The sequence below is a fragment of the Pongo abelii genome, chromosome 23, assembly GCF_028885655.2.
Source record: "Pongo abelii isolate AG06213 chromosome 23, NHGRI_mPonAbe1-v2.0_pri, whole genome shotgun sequence".
NCBI lineage: Eukaryota > Metazoa > Chordata > Mammalia > Primates > Hominidae > Pongo > Pongo abelii.
The window spans coordinates 41,418,540-41,437,538 of record NC_085929.1 but is presented as its reverse complement, the minus strand read 5'-3'; the positions used below and the strand labels follow the sequence as shown (position 1 = coordinate 41,437,538).

The following is an 18,999-nucleotide window of genomic DNA, read 5'->3' as shown; positions in this document are numbered from 1 at the left end:
TGACATGTACTTTAATCCTCAGCACAATCCTATGGTAGGTTTGATTATTCTTGTTTTATAGATAAGAGGCTCAGAGAGGTCACAGGACCCACCTAAGTCCATCCAGCTAGTAAATTGCATGCTGAGATTTAGACCTAGTTCTATTTGTTTGCGATAATCTTCTGTAATAACCTAAAATTGTACTTCTTACTTATCCTCCTGTTTGTTTTCTTTTGTCACAGAAAGTGCTCCAGGTGCCTGTGGTCCGTAGAGTGGAGTGAGTCTCTAAGCAAATCTGGAGGGACTCTGGGAGCTGAAGATTCAGAATATCTCCACTTATTCTTGCCATAGCCTTTGTTGCTCAACTGTTGGGTGCCATGATGGTATGAGCTGTTCCCTTCCTCAGCCTTTCCTGGCTCCTTCCATGAGCCCACTGATCTGTGGCAGCATTTTAACAGCCTTGGTCCGTCTATTTGTAGATGTGTTAGCATGAGACACACAAGGATCTGGAAGCTTTGAAGGAGACTGATACCACAATGCAGGAACTCTATAAGGATTCCAGGGAGGTAACACACACCAAGGGATTGGCACTTAAGATATCACTCTCCCTCTTCTTTTTCTCAATCAATGAGATTTGTAGACATTATCTCATTTTAAATATTTATATATATTGATACAGCACAATGGCTCCATGAGGTTGATATTATCATCTCCTGCCCTCTTTTCTCTAATAATGCATCTGAGCATCAGACTTTAAGTCAGTGATTTGAACCCAGTTCTTCTTGGCTTCAAAGCGTTGGTGCACAATCACTCTATTGGACCGCTAGGTACCTGCAAGTCTCTGCTTCGGACTTTTCCTGAGCGGCAAAACTCAGGTATTGTTAGAGCACCATAAGTGATAGATTTTCATGTGTATGAATGTGTTTCTACCCAGCAGTGCAATTAATGAGCTTTCGAGGGTATGTGTGTAGATGACATGTTCTTTACTCCCTAGGAACCATGTAGAAAGTCACCAGGACACCAAATTTCAATGTCTTTGCAAAGGACTAGGCCACAACCTCATTAGAGATTTTTTTTTTCATTTTTTTTCTTATGGTCACATTCATGCTGTGATTTATTTATTTATTTATTTATTTATTTATTTATTTGAGACAGAGTCTCACTCTGTTACCCAGGCTGGAGTATAGTGGCACAATCTCAGCTCACTGCAACCTCCACCTCCCAGGTTCAAGCGATTCTTCTGCCTCAGCCTGCTGAGTAGCTGGGACTACAGGCGTGTGCCACCTCACCTGGCTAATTTTTGTATTTTTAGTAGAAATGGGGTTTCATCATATTGGCCAGGCTGGTCTTGAACTCCTGACCTCATAATCCACCCACCTCGGCCTCTCAAAATGCTGGGATTACAGGCGTCAGCCACCGAGCCTGGCCCATGCTATGTTTTATAGTTTGAACAGCTCCTTTGCATCCATCATTTCATCTGATTTTCCTTATCACTGGTAAGACAGACAGGGAGACATCATTTTCACTTTTCAAGGGAGGAAATTGACACCCAAAGAGGCAGAATGACTTGCCTGGGTTTGCACAGCTGCTTTTCAGAAATACTACAAATGAGATCCAAATCTCCCAGCTCATCTAGAGCTCTCCTCCAGAGCAAAGAGCAACTCCAAGTCAGGGTTAAGAAGGAAAACTCTGGTAAAAGGATATATTTTCTTTTTCTTTACTCATTTCTCTCAAATTTCCCAAGGATTTCTCTTCATCTTCTCTTCCAAACCCCTCATTTTATTTAAAGGAGCAGCATGGCTCACTGGCTGGGTAAGAGCCTGGAGACTGAGAACCTGAAGACCAGGGTTATGATGGTGATAATTATGGTGATGATGATGGTGATGATGATGCTTACTTTGTTACCTTATATAAAGCCCAGATGTCCTCCAGAGTTCAGTTTTTCTTGAGGAAAATGAAGTCAATAACAAAGAATACTCATCAGTGTGCTTTGAGATTATACACCAATGTTGAGTGCTAGAGGCTGAAACTGGCCTAAAGAGGTTTAGATTGAGACAAACGAATGGAAGAACAGAAGAGGAAGCACCCTGCTCTCTGTGCCTATAACCTCTTTATGTAATCATAGCTCACATTTACTAAATGCTATGTCTGTTTCAGTTTTAGATTCCAATTGTTCATTGCTGCTTTATAGGAAAGCAATTGACTTTTGTATATTAACTTTGTATTCTGCAATTATGCTATAATTACCTACTAGTTCCAGGAACTTTTCTGTTGATTCTTTGGAATTTTATGCATAGGCAATCATGTTATCTGTACATATAATACATATAAACAAAGTGCTTTATATTTAATCTTCATTAACAATGCTAAGAGGTTGGCTTAATTATTCTTATTTTATAGATGAGGTCACTGAAATACAGAGAAGTTCATAATTCAACCAAGTCTATGCAGCTAAAAGGTGGCAGAACTACAAGTTGAACCTGGCAGTCTGTTTCCAAGCTTATGCTCTTGACCCACAAGACATTGCTTTGCAGGATTCACATTTGCCACCATCTTACAGGTATAAGGGGACATGATATCTAAGTTTAACTAATAGGCCCAATTCTTCACCCTTCCCTGGATCCATGCCCCAGCAATGTAACTTAGCAGGGCTCTCCCCCTATAGGTAGGTGTGCTTTTCCACCCTTTGATTTGGGGCTCTGTCATGTGACTCACTTTGGCTAATAGAAAAAGGCAAAGTGATGGTGTGCCAGCCCTGAGTCCAAGCCTCAAGAGCACTTGCTTGTCTCTTTCTGCTCCTTTGTGCTGCTGCCTTTGCTAGGAGAAAAACATGCCTGGGCTAGCCTGCTGGCCCCCAAAGGTAGGAGGATGAGAGAGATCATCCTCTGTGGATGTAGAGCTGAGCTATATCCCAGCTAGGTTGCTTCCACCAGGACATTCTAGAGTCAGGTCTAGAGTGGATCCACCACTCCCCCTACCTCCACTGGCCACAGATGGATGAGGGACCCCAGCTGAGATCAGCCAAACTCCAGCTGATCCCCCAGACCAGGGACAAATAGATGTTGAGGTTTCGTGGTGGACTTTTCCTCAGCAATAGCTAACTGATACTCGTGGCAACTGTGAAAAGAGCAGAGTTTTTGAATCAAACATGCTTTTAAATCACACTTATACCAGTTATTAACTGTACAATCCTGAACAAGTTACTCAAACTCCTTGAACTTCAATATTGTCATCACAATGGGGATAATAACATCTACTACTAGAGACATTGTATGAATGCGATAAGCAGAAGCATTGACTATGGTGTCTGGCACAGACTGTGTGCTTAATAACCATGGGTGTCCTCATTTTCCCAATTGCTCTTATCACTCTACATTTAGTGCTTATCATTAAGCATTTCATGTATATCCATGTTCACAGGCTGTGGGATGGGCTCTATGCACAGTGAATGAGGTTAATGGTCACTGTCAAGGTCACATGGAGCTTGGTGGCAGTGGCCCAGAGAGGAACTGTGTCTGGAAAGTCTTGATAAGAGGGGCTAGGAAAGGATCTGGCCAGGCAGACCCTGGGGCCAAAGCAGAGAGCACTCTAGGGCCATGGCAAGACTCAAGTTTCTCTGGATACTGGGGCATGGACCTGCATTTTGGGCAGAGATTTAGATGATTTGGGAGAAAAGACATTCATTGGAACTGGAGTATCAACTCTGTATCACAATCTATTGACACAATAATGCCATGTGACAAATCACCTTACAACTGTGGTTGAAAACAAGAAACATTATTGGCCATGAATCTGCTGGTCACCTGGGAGGTTCTTCTGCTTTTAGATGGGCTCATGTAGTTTCTGCAGTCATCTATGGGCTTGGCAGGAAGTCTGTGGATCTTGGAAGGGCTCTCTCTCTGCATAGTGGGCTGTAGGCTGTCTTCTCATCCTGCAGCAGGCTAGTTTGGGTGTGGTCCCACGCTACCTGGGCATGTTCTTATGGTGTGGCAGAGGTGTGAGAGGGAGGGATGTGGGGGACAGAGAGAGAGAACAGAAGTGGATAAATCCTCTTTAGGCCTAGGCTTCTATCACATTCTATTTGCCAAAGCAATTCACACAGCCAGCCCAGATTCAAGGAGGTAAGAAAAATGGACACCATCTTTAGATGTGTGTGTGTGGTTGGGTGGTGGGGACTTCAATATCCCATTACAAAGGGCACAGATACAGGAAGGCCTTTAATTGGGGGCATCGCTACAATCAATCTACCATAGCTCATACCTGGAATGGCCCAGTTACTAGGTGTAGGGATCGAGGTCACAATAGGAACAGCAGCCAGAATCAATGATTTCGGGTCACCAACTGCTGGCCTAGGCTCTTAAATTTCCCCTGATCAGGTCTAGGATTGGGATAGAGCTGGTAGAAGACAGATATTCTGAGTTGAAGGCATTGGGCAATGTGGGGGTTGGAGCCAGGCATATTTATGTCCAAGTAGAGCAGGAAACACAAGGAAATAAAGTGTTAGCAATGCGTGTAGGCAGCCGGGGGACAGCTCTTGTGTGATGAGAATTGTCTGCCAGCAAAACTGTATGGTGGGATATGGAATAGCATTATAAACCCCCTTACCCCACCCTGCCAATTAACTTCCAACAGAACCTATGTGAGAAGTAGGTTTCCTTTTGAGAATATGAAAGTAATACATGAGAATCAAGAAAAATTGGTCTAAATCAGAAACATTGAAAAACAAATCATTCAGTTTAATCAGCCAAAGACAATCACTGTTAACACCGAAATTTCTGTAACCACCTTTTTTCTCCTGCATACATATATGTTTATATATATTACACCCAGTATAAATAAGCATTTAAAAAGCCACAGTCTTTAAGGAGATTTGCTTTTATGTTCTGTTTGTTTTTGTGGCTTTAGAGAATATAATCTTGACTACAATAATTTCAGGTATCCACATATATGTATCTAGAATAAGAAAGGTTTTGCTTTTTTTTTTTTTTTTTAGTTGGAGTCTCACTCTGTTGCCAGGCTGGAGTGCAGTGGTGCAATCTCAGCTCATCACAAACTCCGCCTCCCGGGTTCAAGTGATTCTTCTGCCTCAGCCTCCTGAGTAGCTGGGATTACAGGTACGCACCACTACACCCAATTGATTTTTGTATTTTTCGTAGAGACGGGGTTTCACCTTGTTGGCCTCGATCTCCTGACCTCGTGATCTGCCCACCTTGGCCTCCCAAAGTGCTGGGATTACAGGCATAAACCACTGTGCCCGGCCTTGCTTTCTATTTTTAAACGTAAAAATAACAGAATGACTTAAACCAAAATTCTTCCAGAATAGGAGACATACAAAATTTAGTCATAACATCCACAGCATAAACAAACACCAAATAGTGGGTTCCATTATTGATCTCCAGCTCCCCACACTAAGGAACTGGTGTGAGCTCTTGGCCAGTGAGATTGGCAGACCTATCCAAATTCAGGTCTGGTTGGCATCTGTGTCTTTGAGGATATGCTATGTGGACTCTCCTGAGAGTTCCACATTGCTCAGTGTGGAAGATTGGAGTATTGGAAGATCTGACTCCCGTTTTCAGACCTTCTAACTGGCATGAGTTCGTTGACAGTCATCACTTAGGCACTTGCTCCAAGTTTGCTTTAAGAGTTAAATCTTTATCAGCTGGTTTCCATGGACAATATTGCTTCCTTCAATGTATCTCTACTGTGCCGTCCCTCTGAGTTCCCTGTTGTTGAGAGTGTTTGTGTGTCTGTGTTGCTAGGTTTATGTTTCTCTCTCCTTCTCAGTCTCTGTCTCTTTTCATGCCCTGGGGAAGCTTGTATTCTCTGTGTGGGGTCTGGGTGGCAGAAGGGGAAGTCAAGCTGTATCAGTAGAATGGGCACTTAAAATCCAAGTGCAAGAGCCACTTTCAGTTTGGGTTTCAACAGCACATTAACCCAGTCCTTTTAAACAGTCCCAGTGCTTCCTGCATATCACCAATAAACACCCCCCCAGATGCAGTAATGGAGCACGTAACATTCCTTCTACTCATTTCCCAGCCTTTGTCATAAAATGACAAAGCCATACTTTTCTTGTATAGTTGTGTTCATATTGCCTGTAAGTCTTGAAATCCTATTTCACGTAACATTATTTTAGCAGTATTTCTCTACGCTCTTATATATTCTAAGAAAGTGCCCTTTGTGATGGTTAAATAATATTCCACTGCATGAACCATTTAAAAAAATTAGTTCCCTTATAACTGAACATTTAGCTTGCTCTTAATATAACTAGTATATATAGTGAACACTTACACATACAGCTTTTATCTTTCTTTCCGAATTTAGAATCATTTCCTTGGGATAGATTTCCAGAAACAGGATTATTCAGAAGAATAAATGCATGGCCATTTAAAAAAGACTTCTGAAACAGTCTTCTAAATTACTCTTCCAAAGGATTTACCAATTGAACCTCCCACTGGCGATGGATCAGAGTTAAGGTTCACTGCCAAGAGGTAGCGTTTCCAGTAGTTACTTTGAACAATGGAAGACAGTAAGCCCAGGGAGCTTCAAAGCTGTTTCAGATAAAAGGCATGATTTGAAAAGGCAGATAGTTGGCAGACCTTGTAGCTGGGGGTGTTTAGCTGGGGAAGCATAATGCCAACAAGCCAGGGAACGAATTTTGTGGATTTCACAGGATTTCAGGTGTTCTACTCTCCCAGGTTCAACGTGGTTCCCGGGAACTCCTTGGCCATCAATGCCCAGCTCAATTGCCCCTCCTCTGCAAAGCCTCCCTTGTTCCCAGAACGGACTTGAGGGAGGAATTCTTCTTTTGTGCTCCCTTAGACTCTAAATGTTATAGTACTTACCACACAGTACCACATATGTACTTGAGTTCTCAGTAGCCCAGGAGCCTACTTTAGGCGGGACCAAAGTGCACTAATTTCTTTGTCTTTTACAAATTTCACTTTACTGCCTTGCTCATGGTAGAAGTTCCGAGAGATTTGTTGATAGGATGGATGGACCAAATGGGCTCTCTGTCAGCTTGACATGCTCCATCCAAGTAGCTGCCCTGACCTTCCCTCACACATAGATTTTCCATCTCCAAGGCAGTGGCCTTGCAATCCAGTTGAACATTGCTGCTCATGTCTTGCTTGACTGCTGGTCTCTGTGTCCTCTCTCTCCTTACACTTACCTGCAAGCTTGTGCAAGTTCCTGACCCCATCCTCATTGATACCCTATTCTGTTGACCTCTTCCCTTTCTCTATAGCCCTGTTCCTACGTCCTGTACCACCCTGGCTCTCAGTGTCTGCTCTATTACAGAGGGTTAAAGACTACAGCCCAGGCTCTGGGGCACATTCTGATTGATTACATTGCTCACACAACAAATATTTTCTTAGCATTTACTACGTGCCGGGTATTGTTCTAGGCACTGTATTGATCTAGAGAAATAGTAGATAGCAAGACAGGTAAAATTCCTGCTCCCGTAGAGCTCACCTTCTACTTGGGGGCACAGTGAAAAAGTAAACAAACAAACAAGAACATTCCTATTAGTTTTCAGTGCCATGAAGTGAGGGGCAGAGGGCGAGATAAAGTGGAATTGGATGCTTCCCTAGCATGGGGGGGCTAGGGAAGGTCTTCCGTTTGAGCTGAGGCTTGAATGACAAAAAGAAACCATCTAGGGGAAAAGACTGGAAATCAGAAAGTTCTAAGCAGATGGATCAGCCAATGCAAAGGGCCACAGAGTGCTAATAGCCTAGCATGTTTGGGAAATGCAAAAAAAAGAATGATGCAGCTAAATTATGGTACAAGAGAGGAAACGTGTTGAAGGATGAAGTCAGCAGAGCCCAGATGATTGAGGCCCTCATGGGTTAAAGGAAGAAGCATCAATTTTATTCCAAGGGTGACAGAAAGCTAGTGTAGAGTTTTAGGTAGAAGAGGGTGTGATTAGATTTACACTAAAAAATACATCCATCTGCTTGCTGTTCAGAAAGTGGGTTGTGGAGAGATGGGGAAGCTTGGGGGAGACCAGTAAGCAGGGTCTGACCAGTTACCCGGGCAAGAGGTGATGGTGGCCTGTCCCAGGTGGTGGTAGCAGAGATAGAGAGAAGTAGCTGGGTGTAGGTCAGGCTTTGGCAGTGGAAATTCTGGGGATGAGGACAAAAGATAACTCTAGGGTGGTTCTAAGGTGTTTGCCTACATGACTAGTTGAATGGTGGTTCCTTGAAAAACACCACGGAAGGACTAAGGATTTTTTTCCCCAGCGGAATGTTGGGAAGGAGCCAAGAACCAATAATTCTTCCTTGGGTGCCAGACCCTCCAGGTCTGGCCCTCTGACTTGGTCTTTCCAGGCTGGTCTGGAGACTTGGGTCTCACGTTTGAATCTCAGCCAATGAGGACTCGAAGGGGTACATTCCCAGATGCGTGTTCTGCTGGTGCACTCTGTCCTTCCTGACCCCATCCTCATTGATACCCTATTCTGTTGACCTCTTCCGTTCCTCTATAGCTGTGTTCCCATGCTCTGTACCACCCTGGCTCCCAGTGTCTGCTTCACTATAAAGAGTAAAGTTTATAGCATCACCATGCAGGTATGAGCCATAGCTGACCAGGCCTTTAGCTAGAAATAGTGACTAACACCTATATGGTATTTATTATATACCAGGCACATATCTTGGCTCAGTCCGCACAACAGTCCTGTTCAGTTGCTACTGTTATTATCCCCATTGTACAGATGGGGAAATTGAGGCACAGAGTGTTCATATAACTTGCCTGTGGTCCTACAGATGCCAGGTATCAGAGCTGGGAGATGAACCCAAGATATCTGGATCTACAGCCTATGTGCTAAACTGCTAAGCTCTGCAGAATCATAAGTAAGATGGCATCAGTCGCTCCCCTGGTACATTGGCTAGCCCAATATGCTGAGGGCTCACTAATATTGCAACTGTTGATTCTAGGTCACTGTATTTACTTTGCCTTCTCCAACACTGTTGCATCAGAAAATGAAAGGAAGGTTGAGTTCAAGGTATAGAGGTGTCAAGAGAGAAGCAGATCACGAATGAACAATCCCTACTGAGGCATTTGTTCATTGAAAATATATTAGTTGAATGCAATGCCATGCTTGGCATGTGTGACAGTAATGGGCAAGACAATGTGTCTCCTGCTTTCATGGAATATATGTTCTCCTTCCCAGTGTTGCATCTTCCACAGCATGTGTAAGTACCCCCATCCTTTTCTGTCCCTCTACCTCAACCCAGGCTCGGGAAGTCCTTGTTCATGACTTCTACTCAATTCTGTAATGGTTATTACCATTCCTGGCTGTGCACACTCTGTTCTACTCTCAGCCTTTGTTCTAGGGATTTTTTTCTAGTCTCTTCTCTTCTGCCCAAAGTCAAGAACATTCCTTATCTCAGCTACCCCTTACCTGTTTCCAGGCATGGGCTGCTTCCAGGTTTCTATAATGACAAACATCTTCTGAAATTGAGCAGAGAGACAGGTAGCTTGGGCTGCTTTCTAAAATTATGAACCTGTGAAGGCCAGGGACTCTGTAACCCAGTGAGCAGGCCACCATAAATGGATGAACAAATTAGGATGAAGGGACCATTAGGATTGGAGAACCAAGGAAAACTAAGATTAGTATGTAAAATGCCTGCTACAAGCTCCTATACGTTTGTTAGAAATGGGTTGAATATTGGTTTTGAGCTCCCTGGCAGCCAAAATAAAAAAGAAAACCATAATTAGCTTGTATGATATTCATGGCTCATTGTTTGCAAACAAAATAATTTGTCAGTAAAATACTAGATTTACTAGATTTTTCTTGTATAGAGAACAGAAAGAAATGCCTCCCTTGTGTACTCATCAAGAGACCCCTGTCTAATATAGTTGGAAATATCCCAAACAAAACTTGCTGTATTAAAATGTGCTTGCTTTGCTAAGTCATTTTGTATTCATGGAAGTAGCCTTGGGAATGGCTATTGCTTCAAGGTCAGACACTACTTTTCTGTTCCCCCCTGGCCTCCCATGGCAGGTAGAGCAATCTTCTGTGTGCAGTAGGTTCCCCGTCTGTGCTTTGACCTGATTTACTCTTAATTAGGTATCTGTTGGATCCCAGAGCCCTGTGTCTCATACTCCATTGTATCTAAGAAACATCCTATGACTTTAAAAATTGCTGATATATAACTGAGAGGCAAAATAATTAGTAAGAAAAATCGAAACAATTCCTCCTAAATTTATGGGCATTCTTACAGAGATATCTTTTAGGGAGTAAGAATTACCATAAATCCCCAGGGTGAACAATAGCACTAAAAGCAAAAAAGCCAAGAGTCAGCAAAAATCTTTGGCAGTACACACACTTTTTTTTTTGGAAGACAAACGGAACTGCCATCAAGTTGATTTTAATGGGTTGGCTACTTGCCCCCTCCCCTTCAGCCTCTTCCCATGGAGGTGGGATCTTCTCCCATTGGAGGTGGGATCTTCCTGGGGGTGTCCAAAGAGTGACAACATCCCTATCGATTACTTCCAACTGCTTGCAAAGAGAACATGATTGGAAAGGAGGTGTTTCTTTGTCAGGATTACAGCACCAGTGATGCACAAACAAGCCAGACCCAGGTTGATTGTTGGGGGGACTCTTGTCTCCCACTGCATGCAGAAGAGCATGCATTGGTGTAATACACAGGCATCTCTCCCTTGCATGTCCATCACTCCTTCTCTGGGGGAGCAGAGACTTACTTGATTGGTTAGTTTGGGAGAAGGAACTAGGCATCCCTGGTGTGGCCTCTTTCTGTTTTTCTCTTTATTCCTTCCTGCCTGCAGAAAGCACAATTCTACTCCTCAGTGCTGTAGGAATTGAGTTGTTTTCATGTTTTCAATTTTTTTTTCTGGGGCGGGCTCCATGGGGAAGCCAGCAGGCTTTCAGCACTCTGTGTGACCAGGTAGAGAAGTCTGCCCAGTTCTAATGTGCAATACTAGGAAACCCATTGCTGCTACTCATTTAAGTCTTGTTCTCCAACAACTGTTATCTGTGGGGAAGGGAACTTTTAAAATCCCAACTGCCTGAATCTTTTACTTATTTCTAAGTTGGTCTTGCACCAGGGCAGGAAAGAGGTGTCCAGTATTGAGACCTCTAAAACTCCAGCACTGAGTATGATCAGGAAGCTGCACAGATATGACTTAAGTAAGCAGGCCGTGGGTGCACAGACTAAAGGTGGCTAGTGGGTCTTCTCAAAGTGTCACAGATTGTAAGAAAGAGGCTACAACAAACTGAGAAGAAGAAAGCAGGTGGTTAGTATTGGTGGAAGCCCAAGTCTCTAGGTGAAAATTTAGGAGCAAGTAGGACTAGAGACAGGGAGGGAACCTGTGATAGACAAGTATATTTTTGCCTGTTGAGCCTATATATATTCTTCTTCTGGTAACCACACCCAATTTCCTTTGGGAAGCAACTAGTCTTTTAGAGAATATGGAGTTCCTACTACCTTTCTCCAGGGGAGGGTATCTAGCCAGTTAATTTCTATTCTGGAACATTTATAGAACTATTGGGAAGAATAAGTTATTTGCCTTGGCACAAGTAGTCTGGGAAGATGCAGTCTGAGGTCACCAATGACCATCTGGCCACCAAAAGGGAGCACGACTGAGGCTGCATCAATATGAAACCAACATGGACGAAAGCAGAGTTAGAGGTGGGTACAATACCTGTATCCAGGTATGCCAGGAGCTGTCTATTGGACTTCTTAATTGAGAGATACATTCCCTTTTGCTTAAACCACTTGCTATGGTCTGAATGTTTACCTCCCCCCCAAATTCATTTGTTGAAATTCAAATCCCCAAGGGAACTGTATTAGTCCCTTTCCATACTGCTATAAAGAACTGCCTGAGACTGGGTAATTTAAGGGAAAGAGGTTTAATTGACTCACAGTTCAGCATGGCTGGGGAGACCTCAGGAAACTTACAATCATGGCAGAAGGTGAAGGGGAAGCAAGGCACGTTTTTCACAAGGCGGCAGGAAGGAGAAGTGCTAAGTGAAGGGGGAAGAGCCCCTAATAAAACCATCAGATCTTGTGAGAGAACTCACTCACTACCATGAGAACAGCATGGGGAAAACCACCCCACGATTCAATTATCTCCACCTGGTCTCTCCCTTGAGAGACTCTCTCTCCCTTGACACGTGGGGATTTTGGGGATTATGATGATTACAATTGAAGATGAAATTTGGGTGGGGACACAAAGCCTAACCATATCATTCCACCCCTGGCCCCTCTAAAATCTCATGTCCTTTTCACATTTCCAAACCAATCATGCCTTTCCAACAGTTCCTCAAATCTTAATTCATTCCAGCATTAAGCCAAAATTCCAAGTCCAAAATCTCATCTGAGATAAGGCAAGTACCTTCTGCTTATAAGCCTGTCAAATCAAAAGCAAGTTAATTACTTCCTAGATACAATGCAGGTATAGGCATTGGGTAAATACATCCATTCCAAATAGGAGAAATTGACCAAAACAATGGGACCACAAGCCCCATGCAAATCTGAAATCCACTGGGGCAGTCAAATCTTAAAGCTCTGAAATGATCTCCTTTGACACCATGTTTCACATCCAGGTCACACTGATGCAAGAGGTGGGTTCCCATGGTCTTGGGAAACTCTGCTCCTGTGGCTTTGCAGGGTATAACCCCACTCCTGGCTACTTTCATGGGCTGGCATTGAGTGCCTGTGGCTTTTCCAGGTGCATGGTGCAAGCTGTTGGTGGATTTACTATTCTGGGGTCTGGAGGACAGTGGCCCTCATCTCACAGCTCTACTAGGCAGGACCCCACTGGGGATGCTGTGTGGGGGCTCTGAGCCCACATTTCCCTTCCACACTACCTTAGCAGAGGTTCTCCATGAGGGCTGCACCCCTGCAGCAAACATCTGCCTGGACATCCAGGTGTTTTCATACATCCTCTGAAATCTAGGTGGAAGTTCCCAAACCTCAATTCTTGACTTCTGTGCACCCACAGGACCAACACTACATGGAAGCTGTCAAGACTTGGGGCTTGCACCCTCTGAAGCAATGGCTTGAGCTGTATGTTGACCCCTTTCAGCCATGGCTGGGACACAGGGCACCAAGTCCCGAGACTGCACAAGGCAGCAAGGTCCTGAGCCCTGGCCAGAAAACAACGTTTTCCCCCTAGGCCTTCAGGCCTGTGATGAGAGGGGCTGCCATAAAGACCTCTGACATGCCCTGGAAACATACTTCCCATTGTTTTGGTAATTAACATTTGTTCCTCATTACTTATGCAAATTTCTGAAGCTGGCTTGAATTTCTCCTCAGAAAATGTTTTTTTCTTTTCTATTGTATTTTCAGGCTGCAAATTTTCCAAACTTTTGTGCTCTGCTTCCCTTTTAAACATAAGTTCCAATTCCAAACCATCTCTTTTGGAATGCATAAAACTGAATGCTTTTAAGAGCACCCAAGTCACCTTTTGAACACTTTGCTGCTTATAAATTTCTTCTGCCAGATACCCTAAATTATCTGTCTCAAGTTTAAATTTCCAGAGATCTCTAAGGCAGAGTCTAAATGCTGCCAGTCTCTTTGCTAAAGCATAGCAATAATCACCTTTATTCCAGTTACCAAGAAGTTCCTAATCTTTATCTGAGACCACCTCAGCCTGGACTTCATTGTCCATTTCACTATCAGCATTTTGATCAAAGGAATTCAACAAGTTGCTAGGAAGTTACAAACTTTCTCACTGTTCCAACCTCTGCCTGTTACCCAGTTTCAAAGTTGCTTCAACATTTTTGGGTATCTTTATAGCAGCACCTGACTCTCTATGGTACTAATTTACTGTATTAGTCTGTTTCCATACTGCTATAAAGAACTGCCTAAGACTGGGTAATTTATAAAGGAAAGAGGTTTAATTGACTCACAGTTCAGCATGGCTGGGGAGGCCTCATGAAACTTACGATCATGGTGGAAGGTGAAAGGGAAGCAAGGCACCTTCCTCACAAGGTGACAGGCAAAAGAAGTGCCAAGTGAAGGGAAAAGAGTCTCATAAAACCATCAGATATTGTGTGAACTCACTCACTATCATGAGAACAGCATGGTGGAAACTTTCTCCATGATTCAATTACCTCCACTTGGTCTCTCGTGGAGATTATGGGGATTATGGGGCTTACAATTCAAGATGAGATTTGGGTGGGGACACAAAGACTAACCATATCAGTGATGGTATCAAAAGGTGAAGCCTTTGGTAAGTGATTAAGTCATAAGATTAGAGCCCTCATAAATGGAATTAGTGCTCTTAAAAGAGACATCAGGGAGCTGACTAGTCTCTTCCACCATGTGAGGACACAGTGAGGAGGCACCATCTATGAGCCAGGAAGAAAGTGCTCACCAGACACCAACTATTCTTCTGTCTTTATCTTGGACTTCCCAGAACTGTAAAAAATAAATTTCTGTGGTCTATAAGCCACCCAGTCTATGGTATTTTGTTATTAACAGCCTGAATGGATGGATTAAGACACCAGTTTAAATCATTTTTTTTCCACTAAAAACTAAAATAGTTAAAATAAATGAAGAAATTAAATAAGAACTATGCTTGTTTGGAAGGAGATAGAATCCATACATTTATTCTTTATTTCAGTTGCACCATTATTCACTGAGCAGTTGCCATAAACCAGGCTCTGTGCTGGGCCCTGGTAGTACAGAGATGAATAAAGCACAATTCTTGCCCTTAGAAGCTCACAGACTAGCTAGAGAGACAGACAGATGAGCAGGGAAACATAGAGTGATATGGTATGTGAGATAGGAGAGGCACGTGGATCAGGGGGCATGGTGGCTCAACCATTCCTGGGAGGGATCAGTGAATTGAGACTTACACATGAGCAGGATGTAGGAAAGCTGAGAAAAATAAAGTGTCATCCATGATGATACAGAGAAAGGAGAGGTCAGGGTGAGGTATGTAATAATGATGATGAGGAGGATAATAAGTGTAATATCTAGTTAACATTTATTGAGTGCTTATCATACACTCTGCCCTGGTCCAAGTTCTTTGTATATATAATGTCATTTAATCCTCATGGTGATTCCTATTTTACTGGTAAGAAGGGGTTAGGGAAGTTGACAGAAACCACATAGCAGGCCAGGGCTGCTGGGATATATGACAAAAACATATAGAGTGTTGATAGATGAATCTCTTGAGAATTTGTGTTGGGTTTGGATTGTGAGAGGTTTTAAATATAACACAAGTGGCTCAATTAGAGGACAGAAAGTACATTGTTATTTACTGAGTGCCTACTATATCCCAGTTATATATCTGATCTGATCAAATTTTCACAACTCCCCTATTGGATAAGCATTATTAGCCACATTCTTACTAACAAAACTCAGACATATTTTTATTTTCCTAAATCACTCTATTAGTAAGTGGCGAAAAGTAAAAAAGGCTGGCCCCCTGAACACATTTTTTAACTGCTATATTATTGCCCATTTCCTCTTTCTGATAAATACTTTTAATCCTTTTTCCCCTTTCTGATCAACTGATAAAAGCTATCATTTCTCTCTGCAGAAACATACATGGAACTATATACAAACAAACTTTTGCTTGTAATTTATTTTATTGCATGGGAATTCCATTTTTTTTCATATGGACAGACCATACAAACAAGTCTTACAAAAAATTATTTGTCTCATTTCCTGCCTCCCTCCACAAAATATCACTGCTTTCTTCCTTAAAAAAGCAATAAATCCAAATTTTGCAAATGAATGAAAAATGTAAATTGAAATTCTGCTGAAATGCAACATTTCAGTGAGGAGCCTGCTGTTGTTTGACTTAAAAAAGAAATAGAAATGTTGGAGCTGTCTTTGCATGACAGCATCATTTTAGCAATCTAATCATTTCAACATTGTTTTTTGGCAACAAGTCCCCAAACTGTGACTCAGAAAGGTAAGTAACAAACCCCATTGTTGTTTCCAGAACTCACTTTGCCACACAAGGTCAGATGTGTGTCAAGGAGGCCCAGAATCCTCTAAGACTCTTTGAGTTTAATTTATTTTGTATAATCCCCTTTGTCCTAGAGTTAATGAGGTTGGCTGTGCATTCTTGATGCCATCTGTGTCAGCAAGGCAAGGATTATGAATCCAGTTCAATCGTAAGGCTGTCTACACACTAGTAAACCTCAGAAGAATTCTGCTATATTTCCTGGTGTCTACAGATTTCTGCTTATGGAGAAACAGACAAGGTTTTGTCACTGTGTATAACAGTCTACAAAAACATTTTTTCTTGACTGGGAAACAGGATAATTTTCCACCTCCTAGTTCTTTCAGAAGAGTGAAAATTGCTGAAATGCTAGGAACTTTTTGGCAGTGTCCGTAATGGTGAATGCTGGGCTTGAATTCAAACCGCTACTTTATCCAACTTGCCAAAAATGTCCACCAAGAATTTCTCCCTGTCAGATTATTCTGAGAAAGAGCATTTTAAATCTGCAAAGTAATAATAATGATAATAGTGACTATATGCCAGAAGTTCCATTGAGTGCTTTAAGACTTACCGTCTAGAATCTGGTGAGCCTCCCAAGATAAGGGCTTCTGAGTTCTACACCTGTTTCTTGATAAGCATTAAAAAGGTGGTTCAAGGAGAGGATAACAGGAAGTTCTCTGAGATTGACCAGCTGGACCTGACACTTGAGCACACTGATATAGAAAGCAACCAAGGGGCAATATCATCTGATGCTTTTTTCTTCGCTGTATCATTTCTCTTACAATTTAGTGCTTAAGCAACAGCCATTAATTTGGCTCATGATTTTGTGGATTGGCGGTTTGGGCTGGGCTCAGCTGGTGCTTCTTCTGGTCTGAGCTGGGCTCAGTTGATCTTGACTGGGCTTGTGCATGCATCTGCATTCCTGCTGGTGGATTGGCAAGGGCCTGCTGGTTTGTGGTGGCTAGCCTGGTCTTGATTGTTGGCATATCTGAGCTCACTCTCCATGTTGGTTTCTTATCCTCCAGGTGGTTAGCCTGGGCTTGTTCACATGGTGGCTGGCTTCCATGAATAGCCAGAGAGCAAGCCTGTGAGAACAAGACCAAGTACTTTTCAAGTATTTGTTTTTGTTCCTTTGCCCCTGTCCTACTGGTCAAAGCAAGGTACTAGTCAGCCCACATTCAAGGCTTGGACCCAAACTCCAACTATTGGTGAGAAACACTACCTTGTGAGGCTGTGGGAAGGAGATTAATCTGTGGCCATTTTTCTAATCTACCATATTTGCAAAACACAAAAGCCTTTTAAGAGTTAAGGGGCCAATATATTATACCTATCTCCCACTTTTGAGTTTAGAGCCAATTGAGAGAAGTACTTTGGGGTCAAATGGGGCAGATCAAATACCAGCTTAATTATTGGTGAAGTTAGAATGGGAACCCATTTTGCATTTGTAGTCTGAACAGACTTTCTATAATCCTCTCCTAGAATGAAAGTAACCATCTGGAATTGAAGCTGTCCTCCTGAAGGAGCTTAAAAATGTGTGTGTGTTTTGAGTAGGTGGATGCCAGAGAGAAAAAAAAAAAAAAACAAAAGAAAAAACAAACAAACAAAAAAACACAAGGAAGAGGGCTAGGTAGAGACTTTTTTCCTCTGCTCTGTAGGGAAAAATTGTATCACTGAATGCTAGACACTTCCTTTCCCATCATGGGAATAAAGAAAAAATTGGAAAGAGGGAAAATTTTCCTATTTATAAGCCTAGGTGGGAATGCTATGAGAGGGAGAAAAATGGTCCCCCTTATCCCAGATGTGTTTCCAAGCAATGAAGGTATTTATGTTTGTGTGTGCCCTGAGTATTTCATTTTTTCCTTCTAAGTAAATTGCTTGGGAATGAAACCATTTATCATTGTGAACAAGTGGATGGTAAGAGAAGATTCCCAGTGGGACTTGCAAAATAGGACTTCTTCATTGATAGTGTAAGTGAAAATAGATAAAAAAAAAAAAAACAACAGGAATTAGCTTCATTGAAATACATCAGTAGTTACATACTGTTGAAAGATGAAGGGAAATGGCTTCCTTTTCCATGACCTATTTCAAAATACTGGAGAAAATTTGATGTCTTGGGAGTGAATGCCATGTAACAGAGGTGATGCTTCTATTTTTTTTTCTAGTGTTTTTTTCTACCCAAAGTAGCTTGACCATGCCCTAAAATGAAGTTGTTTATGTGGTTTTTATTTTTCCTTGGCAATTCCATGAGCACTTGTTGGGGGCTGAATTTTCATGGTCACAACAGTCCTCAAAACTAAGGTTTGGGCAGGGCGCAGTGGCTCACATCTGTAATCCCAGCACTTTGGGAGGCTGAAGCAGGCAGATCACCTGAGATCAAGAGCTTGAGAGCAGCCTGGCCAACATGGTGAAACTCTGTCTCTACTAAAAATACAAAAATTGGCTGGGCATGGTGACGGGTGCCTGTAATCCCAGCTACTTGGAAGGCTGAGGTGAGAGAATCACTTGAGCCCGGGAGGTGGAGGTTGCAGTGAGCCGAGATCACACCATCGCACTCCAGCCTGGGCAACAGAGCGGGACTCCACCTCAAAAAACAAACAAACAAAAAACAAAACAAAAAAACCCAACTCAGGTTTGTAAAGATGTTAATTTGCTTTATTTCTGTATAAAAGAGTGTCTTAGCTCTCATGCCTCTAATGCCGTAAGGGCAAAAAACTTAATCTTGCAAAACCAAGTAGGCTCAGCCAAGTCTACTTTAATAGTTAGTCTCCTTGGGACAAATACACAATTAACTCAAGATGCTTAGCTCCTCCTTTTTCTTTTGTTTTTCCTAAAGGGACGGGAAGCAGATGGGCATAGGGCATCTGCTCCATGAACATCCTTTGTTCGTGCTGATCTCCGATGAAATATCTGAAGAAGGTGGGTCCCTGTCACCATGTATTGACATTTGCCTCTGTGGTGTCTGTGGTACTGTGTGGTCTCCCACTGATAGGCCATGCTCTCTGTTTCTTCTTCATCCTGACTCAGGCCCCTCTGGGCCAGTTACAATCTCTTAGCCCTTCTGCTCTCCCCTCAATGGCTTTGCAACTCTTAGTGTCTTTT

General features: G+C 42.6%; 1 long non-coding RNA gene across 2 annotated transcripts in view; it reads left to right on the top strand.

The window, feature by feature from the left end:
- LOC129052732 (uncharacterized) overlaps positions 1-18,726 on the top strand; it is a 189,252-nt gene extending 170,526 nt beyond the window's left edge. The window contains exons 2-7 of one of the 2 annotated variants that reach the window (XR_008517877.2): positions 222-362; positions 459-854; positions 2,380-2,539; positions 4,973-5,093; positions 11,476-11,624; positions 12,940-18,726. This is a non-coding gene — a long non-coding RNA (uncharacterized LOC129052732). Of the gene's footprint in view, positions 1-221; positions 855-2,379; positions 2,540-4,972; positions 5,094-11,475; positions 11,625-12,939 lie in introns of both variants that reach the window. The other variant, XR_010139522.1, reaches the window with a different exon arrangement.
- Positions 18,727-18,999: the final 273 nt, after the last annotated feature.